The 18816-nt window shown below is 35.6% G+C and overlaps 2 long non-coding RNA genes across 2 annotated transcripts in view; both read left to right on the top strand.

Annotated features, from left to right (window-relative positions):
* Positions 1–4299, top strand: part of LOC103159719 — a 296693-nt gene extending 292394 nt beyond the window's left edge. Inside the window, exon 5 of the long non-coding RNA XR_004768764.1 lies at positions 3601–4299. This is a non-coding gene — a long non-coding RNA (uncharacterized LOC103159719). The remainder of the gene's footprint in view (positions 1–3600) is intronic.
* Positions 4300–6541: 2242 nt separating this feature from the next.
* Positions 6542–17898, top strand: LOC113833610. The gene is made up of 4 exons (XR_003481654.2): positions 6542–7149; positions 8202–8275; positions 15073–15200; positions 17734–17898. It is a non-coding gene; the product is annotated as an uncharacterized LOC113833610 (long non-coding RNA).
* The last annotated feature ends 918 nt before the right edge of the window (positions 17899–18816 follow it).

Genomic DNA, 18816 nt, shown 5'->3' with positions numbered 1-18816 from the left:
GGCCATGTGTAAGGTAATATAATCTCTTCTATTCTACATCAACCTGTCATCAGAAGCTTTAATGCTGGCCCTGGAATCATTTTGAAAAATTTAGAACAATAATGCTTGACCCAATATAATGAAAACAAATTTATCCTTTATTTGGTTTATTCTTATAATTTGAAAATTCCTTAAACCAACATCAAATATTATTAAATAACCAGGTGCCATTCTCGGAGACTTTTCACAGCCAAATTAGCCATCATATTTCATGTAGTCTAAATAGCAAATTAGTTCTGAAAATACTGGCAGTGCAGGAGTTTGAAAGGAGAAGAAGAAATAAGGGCAAAGATTGTCATTGAAGTCCCACTTAATAAATAATGCAGATTGTCCATCATTTTAGATGAGATGTCATTCCTCTAATGAAATAGTTAAAAAATTAAAATTATTCTAAATATTTGTACAGAAGGAGCATTTACATTCTTTCTCAAAATCCTGCTTATTGTTAACCTACATGTGTGTGAAACACAATATTTTTACTGTTTTCCTATATATATATATAAATATATATATATATATATATTTATATATATATATGTATGTATGTAATTCATATATATACATGTAATTTTGAAACTAAAAATTTGCTCGTAATGCAATTCAATAAACTCCTATTTCTGAAGGCAGGTGAAGAGCAAACACTTTATGCATTGATGTGATGTGTGTGATGTCAATTGGGATGCATGTTGGGGTCTCCATATTCAACAATCCTATTCCTATGTTTCATTAGGCCTTTTTACTGTTTCCTTGACTATACAACACTTATTTATATACTTTGGATAGTACTGACAAATTTGAGATTCTAGCTAGTGACAATAGTTATCTAACCAGAGTAGAAAACCCAACTGATAGAATTTGTTGTTTCCATAAAGAAGATAACTCAGTTCTGAAATGTTTCATCCTTTGCTCATTCATTCATTCATTCATTCATTTTTAATTTATCCTGCAACAATCGAAGGCTTCCAAGCAATAAACAGTTCTTAGGGTTCATGTAATGAACAACATTCATTACTAAATGTCTAGAAATATCTAAGCAGAAAATTGAGATATCATCATAACTTACAAACCTGAGTAAGAAGACTATAATGATAAAGTACTAGTTATTATTCTAATGCAATTATTCTCAATTACAGTTATCACAAAGCTAATACATAGTAACAATGAGATTTTTTTTACAAGTCCTCATAGTAAGACCACAATCTTCCTCCTCCTTCTGATTATGATATTGCTTGGTCACATGTCCAAAGTCAGCTGCAGAACACACATTGTCAATTAATATCAAAAACATGTTTTATTACCACCTAAAACACCCGTAATCTGATGCATCTCTTTTCATGTGTCTTGTCCAGAGGACACTGAATTAGCATATGCCTTTATGTTATTTTACCTATTACAGATGGATTTTATGGTTCTGTATAAGGGCCTGAATCAGGACAAATGCAATGATGTCCTAAGATCCCTGAATTATATGTTTGCCCCTAGAGGGCACCTAATTTCATGATAGACATAGAGTAAAATAATGACACATTTCACTTATGATAAATTAAGTGTTAATTACATCAGTGTTACTCATTCCTCTTGCAGGAAACTTAACAGGAAAGAAAATATATGTAAGAAAAAGGAGCATGTGTTTGCAAGTACTATGTAGCATTCCTAATTAAGTAAATGAATGGCTACATTTTCAGATGAATCAGCTACATTTGAAAGGTTTTCCTAGGTACCACCATTAGAAAATTATACTGTGATAGAACCTAGATAACAAGAGCCATGGCTGCTTTGGTTTACTGCAAGGTCCAAATGTACCTGTGAGGAGGGAAGAGGAGACAGTGACATGAGGAAGACCTCAAGGTGGATTCTTCTAAAGATGTAGAGTTGCTCAGCTGCTTGCCACTGTTTTTCCCAACAATGAATCCATATTTCACCATTTATCTCCTCTGAATGACGGGTCTTGTGAGAAAGGCATTTTTTATACTGTTGTATTTTCTAAGCAAAAAAAATTATTATTGTTTTCTTTTCTGTGTATTATTCCCTACAATCTGTCTCTGAATTTCTTCTGTTTCTTATTGATTAGCAAAACTAATGATCTTCCTAGGAAAGTATCTTCAGGAACTTTCACACCCATACCTTTGCTGAGACAAAGGATGCTTCTAGGTGCTTTAAATCTCTTCAGCTTCTCTCCACACACAGTTCCTTTGTTTGTGGGCAGAGCCAGACTTCAGTGAAACCAAGATTTATAGTACAAACCATTGTTTTACCGACTGCATTAACATCAATATCAATTGCATGGTTTCTTTATGTGCAAAATCACAGAGAGAGGCATATATATACCCAAATTATAGCATTTGTCAGAATTTTGTGAGTAAACTTTTTGTAAGAGAGATAGTGAATTTAACACTCACTTTTCCATTTATTTTGCAAGATCCTGGAAGGGCTGAAGGTAGTCTTGCTTGTTGTCAGCAAGGTCACTCATTTCTGAATGCCTGTTGGAACACTGCTCTGCTCTCCCTTAAGAAGCAGTGGGAGTGTGTACTTTCAAATATTGACCGCCTGTTATGTTTTTAGGCTGAAAGTCCTTCAAAGAAAATCTTTGAGGAAGGATTTTGCTTTAAATAATTAAAGAAGAAGAAATAGATAAACTATTGTGAATGTAATAAATGATTAACATTCAGACACTTTTGCATTAATATTTAATAAGAAAATGTGTTGTAACATGAAAGATAAATTTCCCTAAATATATAAAAATATGAACCACAAATCATTCAGATCACTTTTCTTACCAGTCTGCAAGTTACATTTAAGACAATGTACATGTTTCATCTCTAAAATGGTATAATTAGCATTTCTTTCTTGGATTCAGAAAGTATTTTATAGTCTTTTCCCCTTTGCCCTGTGAACTTTAACAATGATCTATGAATCCTTGATGTTTTCTTTAAAACACACAGGAAATTGTTCCTTTCTAATTAATATTCAAGTAATTCCTTTATAAGCAATGCTAAATGTCTTTGGATATGAATATAGACACCATATATAAATGCCTCGCACATTCCAATATAGCAGTATTAGATTGAAGATTTTCTAAATTATTTCAGAATTCTAAATCAACAAAAGAAAAATGAATATTGGTTTCAAATAGGATTAGATTATAGGAGCATTTGATGGATTGTAATAAATTTACTCTAAACAAGGGAAGTGCACTTACTTAGTTTTCCTTTACTAGAAAATACAACAATAATGGGAAAATTCCAAATGTAAATATTTGGCTTTAGTTATTTTTATGTGTAAAGATGAAACATAGAAAGCAAATGTGATAATAATACATGGATTAAACAGATTTTTACCTCCTGATGCCATGGAAGTAAACCCCTTCTCTGAAAAACTTGTTTCTGAATAATTGCAACAGTGTTGCTTGAAAAGCAAAATTTCACATCAAAAGCATTGGTTTTCTATAGGATGCTTTCAGTTTGATTCGTGACAAAAAAAATAAAAGCACTTTTCCTGCAGTTCTGTTACTCCAAATGATTCTTTGTCATCATTTATCCATTGCCTTATTTTGTTTTACAGTACAACTTAAGCATATCTGAAATAAAAGCACTGGAGAAACTTGTGCAGCAGTTCTTGCATGGAGGAAAAACAACCTTAATGGATGTGTGGAAACCATTCCAAAGAATGTACAAACCTGACTTAGCTTGGCAGGTTTAGACTTTACTGAGCTAAGCAGGCTGTTCAACTGGTTGGTGAAGTTCAGGAAACACAATCACTGCTGGAAATGCATTGTTGTCTCTTGGGAACTGGCTGTTAAAGTTGTTTTAGAACAAAATATACACAGAACACTTATGTAAAAAAAAAAAAACCCTCTCCTTTTTTGGTGTTGTAGGGTCATGACTCCTAGTCATTCATTACTGAATGCCCATCACATATCATCCTTTTTTTTTTCTGAGGATGTAAAGCGTCATGTGTTCATTTGCACACTCGTGGGAAACCCCAGCTGCTTTCACCAAATCTATCCAGAACGATCGTAAACACAGAGGAGAGCATGCTTAACTAACTGTATATCCAAAAGGAACATCCACAGCAAGACAGAGCCCGAAAATTATCCTGGGGAAAACATTCATTCATTTTCATGCATCTTGGAATTTCAGACCAACAAGTAAACAGTACGTAAGTATGGTTACTTATCTAGAGGTCTCAAAGAGAACCAAATATTATCAGCCATATCCTTTAAGGGACAAACAACAAAAAATACAGAAGCACAAACATTGACAATATAACTTTGGGGGGTAATGTTAAGTGTGATATCCAAATGTGGTCTGTCCTGTGCTATTATGCTTTGCTGCTTTTCTCTGCAATTGCCCTGCTTTGATTCTCATCAGTTAGCAGACACTATGTTAAAGAGACAATTACATAATCAATCAATAAATTATACCAAATATCATGTAATAATAATAATGGATGCTTTAAGTTTTGTTTGACAGCTGTGTTCTACAAAGGTAAATTTTTGAAAATGAAATAGATTCATTTTAATGTGATACCTAAATACACAAAAAGTGCAGTGCCATGTAACAATGTGCGGTGTGCATTCCTATTAACATGCTTTAAAATGGGCAAAAATGTATCTCTATCTTCAAATACTTATCATTTCTTTACAGCAAAAGAATTTAAAATGTCCTTCGAGCTCTTTGAACCATCTGGTACGTTATTGGTATCTACAACCACTCACCACTTCTACCTCACTCTAAATTTTTGATACAATGACCAACATTTCTTCCCAGAATCTGACGACAATTCAATTACTTTAAATTTCTGAAAATTAAACTGTTACTGATCATACATATGGATAATAAAACAGTTTACTCTTTTTAGACCTTAGCTGTTTGTCATAACACAATGATTTCCAGTCCATTCATGTTTTTATAGATGAATTTTATATATACATTATATATTATAGTATATGATACATATACAATCCATAATCATTTATCAGTTAATAAGCACTTAGATTGATCTTTCTGGTCTTTGTACATAGTGATGCAGTGAACTTGAGAGTATAAGTGTATTATTTCTTAGATAAATGTCAGTTTCTAGTGATTTGAGTGTCTCAGCTTTTTTCCTAACAATAATTCTTCAAAGTTTTGCTCTGAATACCCTTTTTCTGTCTCTTTTTTCTTCTCCTTTTTATTTAAATTAGAAGCAAGATTATTTTACATGTCAGTTCCAGTTCCCTCTCCCTCCTCCCCTGCCCACCACTAACACCCTACCTATCCTATACCCTTTCTACTCCCCAGGAAGGGTGAGGCCTTCCATAGGGGGTCTTCAGAGACTGTCATATCATTTGGGATAGGGCCTAGGCCCTCTCCCATGTGTCTAGTCTTAGGAAGTATCCATCTATGTGGAATGGACTCCTAAAGTCCATTTCTATGCTAGAGATAAGTACTGATCTACTACAAGAGGGGCCATAGATTTCTGAGTTCTCCTCACTGACACCATATTCATGGGGTCTGGATCAGTTCCATGCTGGTTTCCCAGCTACCAGTCTGGGAACCAAGAACTCCCCCTTGTTCAGGTCAGCTGTTTCTGTGGGTTTCACCAGTCTGGTCTTGATCCCTTTGATCATCACTCCTCCCTCTCTGCAACTGGATTCCAGTTCAGTTCAGTGTTTAGCTGTGGGTGTCTGCTTCTACTTCCATCAACTGCTGGATGAAGGCTATGGGATGGCATATAAATTAGTCACCAATCTCATTATTAGGGGAGGGCATTTAAGGTAAGGTTCTGTTTGTATTGTTGTTCATAATTATTTACAGAAAATGTTCCCTGAATATTTATGAATTGCATCTGTCTTGAGGAATGGGACATATCATTTCTGGAATGGATCAACTTCTTCCCTTTGGAACATTTGTTTCAATGAAGAAAAACATATAAAATATTTTGTCCATTAGTAATGACCATTGTTAAAAAAATTAAAATGGCTTGAGGTACAAGACATGTGATAAAGAGTGAAGTATGACTCTTAGCAGTTTGGCCTGAAACATTCTTTCCAAGAGTGAAGAGTAAAAAAGGGACTAGGTTAGGGTGAGGAACTGAGCTTCTGTGTTGAAGTCACTGATTGTGATATGTATATTACATTTATATATTAAGGATCCAAGTATAAATGTCAAGCAGCAATTGAAAGTTAGAAATTATATGCAGAGGGTGGCATTTGATATATGAAGAAGACTTCTGCACATACATCTATGCATCTAGAGTTTGTTCTACTGGGCTTATTCATGATTACCTCTAGAATAAAGAGATGATACAAAATGGACAAATACAAAGTATGTGGACCTCATGCCTTAATCTTGATCTTTAACGAGTGTTCTTGAGTTGCAGATTATGAAATGGACAATGAAAATGCACATGCAGAATCATTTTGGCTGATGGGTTAGCAGAGCATTTGCACTGGCACACCTGGCAGGGATGCTAGAGAGTGAACCCATGAGAAAACAAGGAAAGATCATATTTCCCTTCAGCCTCAGAATGTATTTACGGAATCATCACTGTTCTTCTGCCAGAGAAGGACACATTTTAATAAAAAAAAAAGCAGTTGATTCATTCTATGGGCCCTGTGGTGCTTTCATCAGACGTTTTATTTTGTTCATATCAGTGACCCCAGGAAAACAAATGATAGGGAAATTTCTTTTTTATTTTTAAGATTATAATATAGTGACATTTCTTGCTTCCTTTTCTTTTCATCAAAATGTTCCATACAGGCCTCCCCTACTTCCTGCTTTTTTAAATTCATGACTGTTTTTTCCCATTAATTTTCATTGCATTCATATATGTAGAATAAGACATATTCTTAAATATCACCTGTTCAGCCTGTATTATGCCACTTGTATGTATGTGTTCAGGGATGACCATTTGATCTGGTAACCAGTTGGTGTGTTCTTCAATGGGGAAGAACATTTCTTTGACTTTAAGCATTGCTTAATTAGATGTGGCATTATTTTCTCAGGTCACAGAACCAGCTCAAGTAACTATAATAAAGGTTTCTGGATCCTGTCTTCCCAGAATCCACATCCTCTTGTTGGGTGAAATCCAGGCTCGAAGTTTTGGAATCATCCATCACTGCTTGAGGTTAGGGTGTATCTTTAATCTTAGTACCTTGGCTTTTACCTTAGTGGAGAAGTGAATTTGTGACTATACCTCTTTCAGAAGACATTCTTTTGTACTTTGCACTTAGAAAGGAAAAAATAATAAGCTAGTTACATTTCTTCCAAGTACATACACTGTCTTGATAAAATTCTGGAATAATCTCAAGAAATCTATCCTAACCTTCCAAGCATCCTATCGTTCATGTTACTTTTCTTGTGCCTCCATGCTTTTAATATAAAGTCTGTAACTATCTACTCAGATTACACATACATAATGCAAACAGATTATTTTAGAAATGGAATCTTGTTCCTGTGAAAGAACTCCGTTGCAATCCTTTCAATAAAAAATTAATAACAGCATAAGCTGTGATGTTGAGATGATGTAAATTCTATGCAAAAATCTACGGCAATAGCCACTTCTACATCATGTAAGACTGATCACAAAACACTTAGAGAAGTGGGTGTCTGAAAAAGTACTGTTAAAGTTAGCACTATATGAATCAACACACTGTAACAGAGCTAACTCCACTGTAGTTTTTTTTCCACTTATGAGAAAGTATGCAACAGAGTACTTAGGAAAGTTTTCATGACTGAACTTCAAAAAAACTGCCTAAGATAACAAATGACCTCATGATACTTGAGTTTGGGGTATCGGTGGAGAGGATCTAAATGTTAGCATCATTCTTCATCGGCAAGCTGTTTCTTGTTAATTAGTTCTCCTTTGTATCCATATAGTACAGTGAAAATAGCTTAATAATTTCTTTGGCAGGAGAGGATCCAACTTAGGGCATAGGTCCTTGGTCTATGGGTCCATAGGTTTCCAGTTATTATTACAGAATATATTTCCATTTAATCATTTAGTACCATTGGCATGAAGTCTATCTAAATATCTAAATATTCTGTACTTATTTCAGAGACCAAATGAAAATTTCTACAACCTATGGTACAATTTTGAATGTACTCCTTAGTCATATTTTTAATTCTCAGAACTTTCACTCATAATATAACCCAATTGGGAAAACTCTTGCCTTACAGTCATGATGACCCAGGAATCCCCAGATCCATATTAACAAGCCTGGCTCGATAACACACTTGGAATCCCATTGCTGGTAAGGTGCAGATTGCATTGATTCTTATTTTTTAATAAACGTGATTTTATTATCACCAATAGAAACTGTTACAAGGGGCAATAAACACCATGGCATTTTCAGGGTATAGTCTGCCTTGGGAAAAATAATCTAACCATCACAATAAACTGCTATAAAAATTTTAAAGAAAAAAAGTCCATGGAAGCCAAAGAGAACACTTACTTATCAACAATTATATAATCTCAGCTATGACATTATCCTACATGCTATATAAAACGATTACATTTTGAGAGGATTATATATTAACGTGCAATTATAAGGAAGAGTCAGAGAGGGAGTGGTGGCTCACTGAACACTGGGAGAAGGCATCTGCCACCAACTCCAAGCACAACCCACCCCACTTGCAAACAACAAATTAAAAAGTTCATACAAATTTAACATATCACAGAAGATATCATAGAACCTTTGGACCATTTTGTCAGATGCTGAAGGGCTGAAAAGTTGCAGTATTTTGTTACAGCCATGATAGTGATATTGGTAGAGACTGGGCTGAAAACATTTTGATCATCACAATTTTTTCATATTGCTCTTTTATAGCTACACCTGCCTTCCCCCTAGCAATTCCTAATCAATTTTCCATATCTATAACAATGTCGAATCAAAAATTTATATGAATGGATTCGTTTTGTATGGTGCTTCCAATTGACTTTCTCAGTAATAAAATCCTGCCATGTCAACCAGGTTACTGATATCCAGTGTATATCTCTATTTTCCTTCAAAATGAACAGTATTCTCTTATGTAGGTGCTCTTCAGGTTGCTTAGAAATGCACAGGTTAAATATGTTTTAGTTGTTTCCAACCTTCCCTGTCACAAATAAAGTGACAGTCAAAAATCAGTCATGAGTTTCAAATCATCATCATCATCATCTGACTTCCCAGTTCTCTGGGATAAAGACCAGGAGTTCATTGCTGTGAAGTACATTAGCTCTATATTCAGTTTGGAAAAGGATATCAAATTGTTTCCCACGTAACTGTATCCCTTTGCATTGCTGTCTGTCAGGGTTGCATAATTAACTGTAGCACACATTCTTGCCAGCATTTGATGTCTCTGATTTAAAATGGCATTTAGTATGATTGATGTATGTTTTGAACTGGCACTTTTCACAATGGTAATCGTTTAACAAAACAATGGGAATGCTAAATTAAATTCCTTTTCACATATCTCTGATTGATATAACTTATTCATAGAAATAACTGTCCTTATCTTTTGTCCATTTTGTATTCTGAGTGATTGTAAATGGTATTATATATTTTTTGTAGTGGTATCTGTATAAACACTTCTAATACTCAGAAATACAATAATACAATTAACTTTGAGTGTGTGCCTTATAGACTGTCATTATACTGAAATCACTAACTAGGTTATAAGTCATGTGTTTTCAATAAAATTCCTGAGAATTTTATTGTTTAGAAAGTCAGATCTTCTGTTACAGATGATTGAGTTTCTTTACTCTTACCTTGCATACCTATTGTTCTGTTTTGTTTTCTTTGTCTTCTTTGGTTTTGTAATTGCCTGCAAGCACTTTCAGCACTATGCTGAATGAGTCTGGTGAGACATAAATTCCTTGCTTCTAAGATAACAGAGAGGAAACCAACTACCCAACATCCACTGCAACTTTAGATTACAGTGTTTTAAAGTTATATTCAATTTCTTATTTTTTTGCTTATTCTAATTATTTTTCTCTATATTTTGTATTTATTTATTTACTCTTTATTTATTTATTTATTTATTTATTTATTTATTCATTTATTTTGGATTTTCAGGACAGGGTTTCTCTGTGGCTTTGGAGGCTGTCCTGGAACTCGCTCTTGTAGACCAGGCTGGTCTTGAACTCATAGAGATCCGTCTGCCTCTGCCTCCCGAGTGCTGGGATTAAAGGCATGTGCCACCAACGTCCGGCCTATATATTGTCTTTAAATTAGAAGTAATCTTATTTTACAAATCAATCCCAGTTCCTTCTCCCTCTCATCCTACCCTGCCCGCGAACACCGACTCCTTCCTCGGGGGAGCATCAACCTCTGTCACATCATTTGGGGCAGGGCCTAGCACTACGCTCCCCACCCCCCGTGTGTCTAGGCTGAGGGAGTATGCCTATATGTGCAATGGTTTCCCAAAGTCCATTCATACACTAGGGATAAAAAACTTTTCAATTCTTACCACCTTTGTTTTAGAATCTTATTATTGATCTTCAGTGATTTTTTTTCTTGATCCTTACTATTTTTCTTACTCCTTTCTTTATTTGCTGAACTGCACTGACTGCTTTGGAACTATGATCCACGCACACATCACTGCTATAAACCCCACACATAGTTAATTTTGCTTGCTAATATTTTTTAAAAGATTACTAAATTAATATTATGAGACAATCAGCCTATAGTTGTCTTCTTTGTGGTACAGTTTTTGTCTAGTTCTGAGACTGGAGTAACATTAACATTGTAAAATTAGTTGGGAAGTTTATCTTTATTTTCATGAAAAATTGTGGATAACTTTATAAATTATCTTTTAAACATTTGATGGAATAATCCAATGAACATTTTTAATACCAGAGATTTTTAAAGTGTTTGAAATTTATGAATGTAGTTCTCTCTACAGTAATAGTGATAATTGAAAAATGTCTTATTGAAAGTGTGTCATTATCGGGACTTAACTAAGAAACTTCTCCATCTTATCTATGCCGTCCTTATCTATAGAGGTATTTGCTTTCCTTCTTCATTCTGTAGATGTCTTCAATACCTACAGTAATTTTGCTTTCTTCCTGATATTAGTGAATATTGTTATTTTCGATTTACTTGTCAACTTCTGTATTCAAGTTTAACTTCTGCTATTGTTTCTGTTTCTGTGTTTGTCATTGTGTTGGCTTTGTATTGTGTTGCTTTTTCTAGGTTCTGAAGGTAGAGGCTTTGATCAGAGAATTTCCCTATTTTTTTTTGTTTGTTTTGGTTTTTCAATGCTTATTGAGGGACATCTTTTAACACATAATAGTTCCAATCACATTTTCTGTTTGCTACAGCCATTTAAAAACTTTGCTTAGTGCCAGTTTTATTTATATGATGTGTAGTTTATAAAGTGATGCCATATAGATTCCTGTCCTAATCCTGATTCTAATTTTCATCATGTAAAACAATTTGATCCTATGCTTATGATTCTGTGAAACAAGAACAATAGTGCATTCCTTTGTTTTTTGTCATAAAAGGAACATTTCAGTACAATGTATTCCCACAAAGTAAGATTTTTTTTGTGTGTTTCAGAATATTAAATTTTCCTGTAACATGACTTTCTTGATCCACAGGTGACTTGAAAGTGATGTCTATAACTTCTCATCATTTGGTTCTTTTCTGGTTGCTGTGTTTTATAAGTTCAGTTATTTTATGTGTACAAGTGTTTTGCCTGCCTGTATCTAAGTGCACTATCTGCATGTCAGGAATCCAGAGATGCCAAAAGAGGGCATTAAATCTGGAGCTGGAGTCTTGAATACAATTTCGCTTTTATAATGATTCTGGTGACTGAGCCCAGGTCTTCTGTCTGTAAGAGTAGTAACTGTTATGATAAATCTTTCTGAAAAAGCTGCCGAGCCCCACTACCACATGTGCATTTTATGCCAGCTGTCTGCCTGAGTTAGGCCCAAATGAATACACAGAAACTTGTATTAGGTTCAAATGCTGCTTGGCTAATGACCAGGATTCTCATCTGTTATCTCAGTCTTAATTATCATAAATCTATATATTTTATAAAACTTATCTTATAGAGGATGCCTTTTGCTGGCACCCTCTCTTGTCAGTGGCTCACATGGTGCTGCTGGAAGAGGAAGGGGAAACTTCCTGTTTCTCCTTGTTTAAATATGAGTCTCCTTGCTATGTCACTTCCTTCCTGGATCACCACTTCTTTACTACATTTCCCAGAATCCTCTTTGACTCCTAGTCCTGTCTAACTTGCAGTTTCATTGGCCAAACAGAACTTTATTCAACAATCAAGAAGATAAACATACACAGAAGTACTTCCCCCATCAAGTAACTGCTGTTTTTTTAATATATATATTTTTTTAAAAAAAAACAATCTGCTTTTAAATTTTCATACCAATCCGAGTCCCCTCTCCCTCCCACCCTCCTACTTCCTCACTTTCTCCCATCCCACCACCCATCCTACTCCTCAGAGGGAGTGAGGCCTCCCATGGGAAATTAACAAAGTCTGTCACATCCCTTGAGTCAGGACCTGCCCTGTATCTAGGCTGAGCAAGATATCCCTCCATAGGGAATGGGCTCCAAAAGCCAGTTCATGCACTAGGAATAAACACTGGTCCTTGATGGGGGAAGTACTTCTGTGTCTGTTTATCTTATTGATTGTTAAATAAAATACTGTTTGTCCAGTGAGACAGCAAGTTAGACGGAACTAGGAGTCAAAGAGGATTCTGGGAAATGTAGTAGAGAAGTGGTGATCCAGGCAGGAAGTGACAAACAAGGAGACTCATATTTAAGTGAAGGAGAAACAGGAAGGCTGCCTTTTCCCCTTGGCTCCTGCTGCAGTGGCACAATGTGATACACTGGCAAGGAGGGATGCCAATAAGGCGTCGGATAAGATAAGTCTTATAGATTATATATAGGTTTATGATAGTTAAGACTGAGCAAACAGATGAGAATCCTAGACATTGGCCAAGCAGCATTGTACCTAATACAAGTTTCTATGTATTCATTTGGGCCTAACTCAGGCAGTGGCTGGCATAAAGCTCACACATAGAGGTGGGGCTCAGGTGGCTTTGGGGGGAAAGATTTATCGTAACAGGTCCTAATGCCAGTGTCCCCATGAACTGCTCAAGCCAAACAACTGTTACTCACATTCTGAGGGTCTAGTTCAGTCCTATACAGGTTCCCCAGCTGTCAGTCCAGAGTCGTTGAGCTCCCATTAGCTGTGGTCGGCTCTTTTTGTGGGTATCCCTAGCATGATCTTGCTCTTATACACTCAGTCTGCTCTCTTGAGCCTCTATTAGATCATTTTTAATACATACCTTAATAATTTTCCTATCTTCATAAGGCATATTTACCTATAACTTTATAATATATAGTATTAGCCAGTTTCAAATTAGTTTTTTTTTTAATAAAACACACAAAAATTAAAATTAAAAAAACACTTTTTATATATACTGGCAATAAAATTTTCAAAATGTCTAAAATGCTTATCCTGGAAAATGCTTTCAATTTTTGTCAATCACTACACTCCAACAAGAGAATCTAGTTTTTCTCTCTCCCCATTTTTTCCCTAATTTGTAGAGGGTTTCTGACAGATCTGTACTCTTTGTGTGAGGAGTTTTTCATGATCTCATCATTGTCTGTTTATAATTTTTACCTCGGTGTCTTTTGTCACTTTGTGACTATCAGAGTTAGTTACAATTTTTGGCTGATTAAAAAAATATGACATTTTCTAGTTTATGACATGTCTAATTCAACCAAATTTAAATGATTTTGTTCCAAATTGTCCCACTCTAATTTTAGTAAATGACTACATCCACTCATGCTTGAGAATTTTTCTGACTGGAGTGTCAATTTCCCAATCTGTCTGCTCTAAGTCCTGTTCAGTGCATTTGTGTAGATGATTTTTATAGGTGTGCAAAGCTTCTTGAAAAGAATTGCTATTAAGTGAACTTCTTATTCATTATGGGAAACAGTGTGATTGTGGGTGTATCAGCAATGCTGCATTTTATCTAGTTGAAATTTTATGGCGCAAAGTGGTGTGTACTTCTTAGGTTTCCAAATATCTAATCTATGGTAATATCTTCTTCACTTCTAAACCAGAAAGCCCTGACTTTTCATTTTCTCTTAAAAGTATCTGCCTTGCCAGAGGCATATTGATTTAATTAGTGTTCACAGTAATCTGTGTTTGCTTTTATTTGCCTCTATGATGAATTCCCTGCCTATTTCATTATTTCCTGGTCTTAAAGTTGTCTTTTTCATTTTTCTTCCAAATATATGATGCCTCACTCTTCTATTTTTTCTTGGAATATATACCTGCAAACATATAAAATATTCCTACTACTTATATTTAGAATCCCACACTAATTAAAATATTCCTCTGTATATGTCAGCATTTTGCCAATTATGTTGTTTATATATCTTCTCTTCTCTCTGCTAGCTTTCATTTTTTTTTACCAATTTTATCAACTGTTGGAAAATTACTGAAATGGAGTGTTAGTTTTTAATGATATTATTTTGTCTTACATGGTCAGTTTTTGTTCTATTTTTATTAGTTTGCTTAGTATATTTCTTTTTGTGTTTTTGCTGACAATTCTTTTATAATATAAGCTTCATGTATCTCTTCTAAGATGCAGACAATTGATTTTGATTTTGTTCCTTCATATCCAACTTTTTACATGTTTCCTCATTATTTATGTGGTTTGTTTGAGCTAAGTTAATGACTTTACATTTTATGTGCATTTCTTTGAAATTTTATGAATTATTTAGTAGTTTCCTATCATTAAAATTGAGATATATTACTACTTGGTTAATTGATGTTGGTTATTAATAAGTATTCAAAATATTTCTTATTGCTTATAAAACTTAGAACTATTTGTAAGCACCAACTTCTTCCTTCTTTGTTATGGTTCTCTGCCTGACATTCTGCATCTCCTTTAATTGTAGGATTAATCATTGTAGTTTAGACTTATCTAAAGTTGTGGTAAAACGTATGTAGTATCAGCAACTGGATATCCTTCTGCAGATGCAAAGTATATTGACCATAATCACTTAAATGTTGTGCTTCTGGGTTGCAGGTGCAGAGCGTGTAAAGGAATTTATCTCCAATGGAAACATGAATTCCTACTACTTTCACTGTAAGGAGATTGACTCTACAGTTTTGCTGACATTCTCAGAAGCTCCAGTTTTTGTGAGATGGCATAAGGTGACCAGGTGTAGAAAAGTGTGGCATCAAATATTTCACATTTCTAGTGTCATGAGACATCCAGAGTGTCATTAGAGTAAAGAATAAAAATCATGATTAGAGTTCAATCCTTGAAAAGCTCATAACATCCTTAGTTTATGGGACATCACAACTTAGACAGAGGATGAACAAATTTTCTGTAAACAATTTTAAATATTTCAAGTACATTTAAAAATTTAACCTTGCCCTTTAATAAGTATTGTTCTGGCAGCCACATAGTTTCTGTCAGTTGCTTGATTTTGCAATCTTAAGACAAAACAAAATAACACACAGAAAACAGATGAGGATTGGTCACAGCTAGGTTTCAATAAAACTGCCTTCGCAAAAATAAGCAATGGATCAAATTTAGCTCACTCAATACACTGAATTTGTACTGGAGATATGTAGGTGTGATTGACAAAAATCTTTTTGATACCATCTTTTCTATTCGTCATTATTCTAGTATTTTGAGAGACAACGCTATATCAAATGAGATATTTAAGATGTTATTCCTTTTTATGATTTCTACATTTGAATTACCTTCAACTGGGGAAATATTCAATGTCTGATAAATCAAAGGAGTACAACCTGGTTGTAAACTTGTTCCGCGGCTAAGCTACAGAATAGGTATTTCTTTCACCTGTGAGCTCCAGGAAGAAAGGGCCTAGCCTACATTTTATAGTGGCAACTGTTTTACAACAGTTTTGATCTCAGCAGATACTTGTGAGGTAGAGTTTGGGTAGTGTTGAGATCAATAATCAGGGTAGTTCCATGCAAAGGGCCCTAGAAAGGCCTGAGAGAAGGCATATAGTTGAAACTCATGCAGAATCGAGTGATTTGAGACTAGGAACAGTATCCTACACACTGCTTCCCTAAGCTCTTGTGGCTGATAATGAGTTGCTTGCATGTTCTGTTTTGGTTTTCTCTCTCTCTCTCTTTTTTATTTTATTAAGAAAAATGTGATGGCATGAAGTAACCATCTTCATTTAAAGCTTCAATAAAATGTAATCAATGTACCTCATTATTATACATAATATGCACAGGAAATACCCACATTCTCCAGCATATGCACATTCTATCACATTCTATAATGAAATGAATAATTGCTGAGCGTACTGTGCACACCTGTAATTAATCCCATGATTCAAGAGACTGAGGCAAAAAGATGGCAAATATGAGTCCAGACTGGGCTTCATAGTGAGACCCATCTTCTCCAATCCACCAATGCGCAGTTGATGACCTCATGTGGACTCTTATCTGGATCCTCTAATGTCATGAAGGGTTGACATTGAAAGCAAGTACTCTATCATATACTTCACAGGACTCAGTTCCCCACCAAGTCTGGATCCTGGAGAATGATCTCTTTTTACTTCGATGGTTAATCTGGACTGTCAATTGATTGGCTCTGTTGAAATCTGAGGTCCCCCTTCTTGGCTTTGGGAGAGCATTTCCAGGAGGGTGAATGGGAGGAGGTGGCTCTCCACCAGAGTAGGCAGTACCCTCTCCTATCAGCACAGCTAGAGGAGTTCCGAGAAAGGAGAGCCACCTGCTTGCCTGCATTTGCTCCCTGCTAGTGAGCAGGCCTGTCCTGTTATTGTTGCTCTTCCTACTGTCGCTGCCACCCTTTACTGATATTTGAACCCAGTTTCTTTGGCCTTTCAGGATAGACTGAAGACCAGCAATTCCTCAAGAACCCTTCAGGCCTTCAGCATAGTATTAGAACTGCTGAGGTATCCAGCCACGTGTATTGACCAGCTACTGGGTTCTCAGCCTCTCAGCCTCTGGGGATGGCTAAAGTTGGACTACTTGGATTCTATGGAGTTAGTTTAATAAATCCCATTTGTAGCATATATATTTTCTATCAGTTCTGTTCTTCTAGAGAACTCTGACAATGCATCTTCCTCCATAATTATTTAGCACACTCCTGGAACTGAGTATGTGGGCAATAAATATCTGTAGAAGACTTTGCCAAAAAAAAAAAAAGAAAGAAAAAGAAAAAGAAAAATGTGATAAAACAGCATCATTCTTATGTCTAATTTGTCACATTTTCTTTGGAAAACTTTTTATCCTAAAACAGCAAATATTTCTTCCTGGTGTCACTTTTACTTAAAATATTGACTGGCATTTGTTATTTCAAGAAGAGATTTATTTTGGGTTTCTTTTAGGTTTTGTATTGTTTAAACTGAGGATCCATTATCTACAAAGTTTCTAGATAAATTGTCTGCAAAGTCTATGAAAAATTTTCTCTCCTCTGAAATTCATTATTTCATCCTCTTCTATATAATCTACGAAGACCCATGGCTACTTCTTTGTACTTTGCATTATAATATGACCTTCTTTTCTTCATTGAATAATTCATACAATGGTAATGAAGACACTTTTATGCCTGTGTATATATTTGTATAAATGTGTTGGTCATGTGAGGGGGCGGTACACATTTTGAACATGTGTGTGAAGACTGGAAGAAAATCTTAGGTGTCATCCTCACAGATGCCATCTATTTCCTTTGACACAGGTTCCCTCATGGCATTGGAAGGAGCCTCAGAGATTTGCTTTTCTTTGCCTACCTAGCTCTGGAATGATGAGTCTGCCCTACCACTCAGCAGCTTTCCATGTGTTCTGGAGGTCAAACAGGTTCTCGTGCCTGCAAGCAGACTATTTCTAAGCTGAGCTGCCTATCAGGCAAGGCAACCTTGTAAAGTTGTTTAGTTCCCTAGTTATCATTATCATCATCACTGCTGTCATCATTGTATACTATACTATCTGTATGGTGTTATCTCCCCATCCCTGTCTCTGTCTCTCTCTGTGTGAATGAACATGTGGAGATGCCATGTGATATGTGGTTGAATAGTTGTAATATGAAAATCCAATCTGTTCTAGGACCAGTGGTGAAAGAGGTACATGATACATAATCTTCTGGCCCCATCCTGGAACCATAATTTTCCATGGGACAATGGTTGCTGGGATTTGAGAATTATATCAATGTCAATGTCTAGAAGCTGGAACTACATGTTTTTAGTATTACTTTTGATAGAAACAACCTTAGAGAAAACTGTAAGCCAAATGGTACTAGTCTCTTTAAAATTCTCCTTAATTTCCTTTAGGAAAAACTGCCAGCAATCGCCATATTCAAATCTAGTCACAGCATGTCTTCTTACCTGTAAGAAACTGGCCAACGGAGAGGATGTTCATGTTAACAGTACACCCGGAGTAGACTAGAAACGTGGCCCAATGCCTCACCTCACACTTGAGTGCCCTGTGTAATCAAGCAGATTTCAATCCGGAGGCTATTCCATGGACAAAAGAGAGGAACTACAACCCCTGGCAACACTTAAAGCGAAGAATTGGAGCGCTTATCACAATTTGCAAGCGTTCCACCATCCAGGTGCCGTGCTCTGAGGAGGCCTCCGTCAACATGTCTCATTAAGGCCAATGCAGGAAGTGGCAGGCGATGACTGCCAGCTGAGTAGCAGCACTAAGAACTGTAGAAGAAAACCCTACATGACAATAGTTAGAGGAGAGCCTTGTGCCCAGAAGTGCCTCACAGGCTCGCTTTGGAAAACAATACTCTAGCTTTAGAACTAAGAGATATTTACAT

This window comes from Cricetulus griseus, chromosome 2, assembly GCF_003668045.3.
Source record: "Cricetulus griseus strain 17A/GY chromosome 2, alternate assembly CriGri-PICRH-1.0, whole genome shotgun sequence".
Taxonomy (NCBI): domain Eukaryota; kingdom Metazoa; phylum Chordata; class Mammalia; order Rodentia; family Cricetidae; genus Cricetulus; species Cricetulus griseus.
The sequence above is the reverse complement of the archived record's forward strand: the minus strand, read 5'-3'. Positions and strand labels throughout refer to the sequence as shown.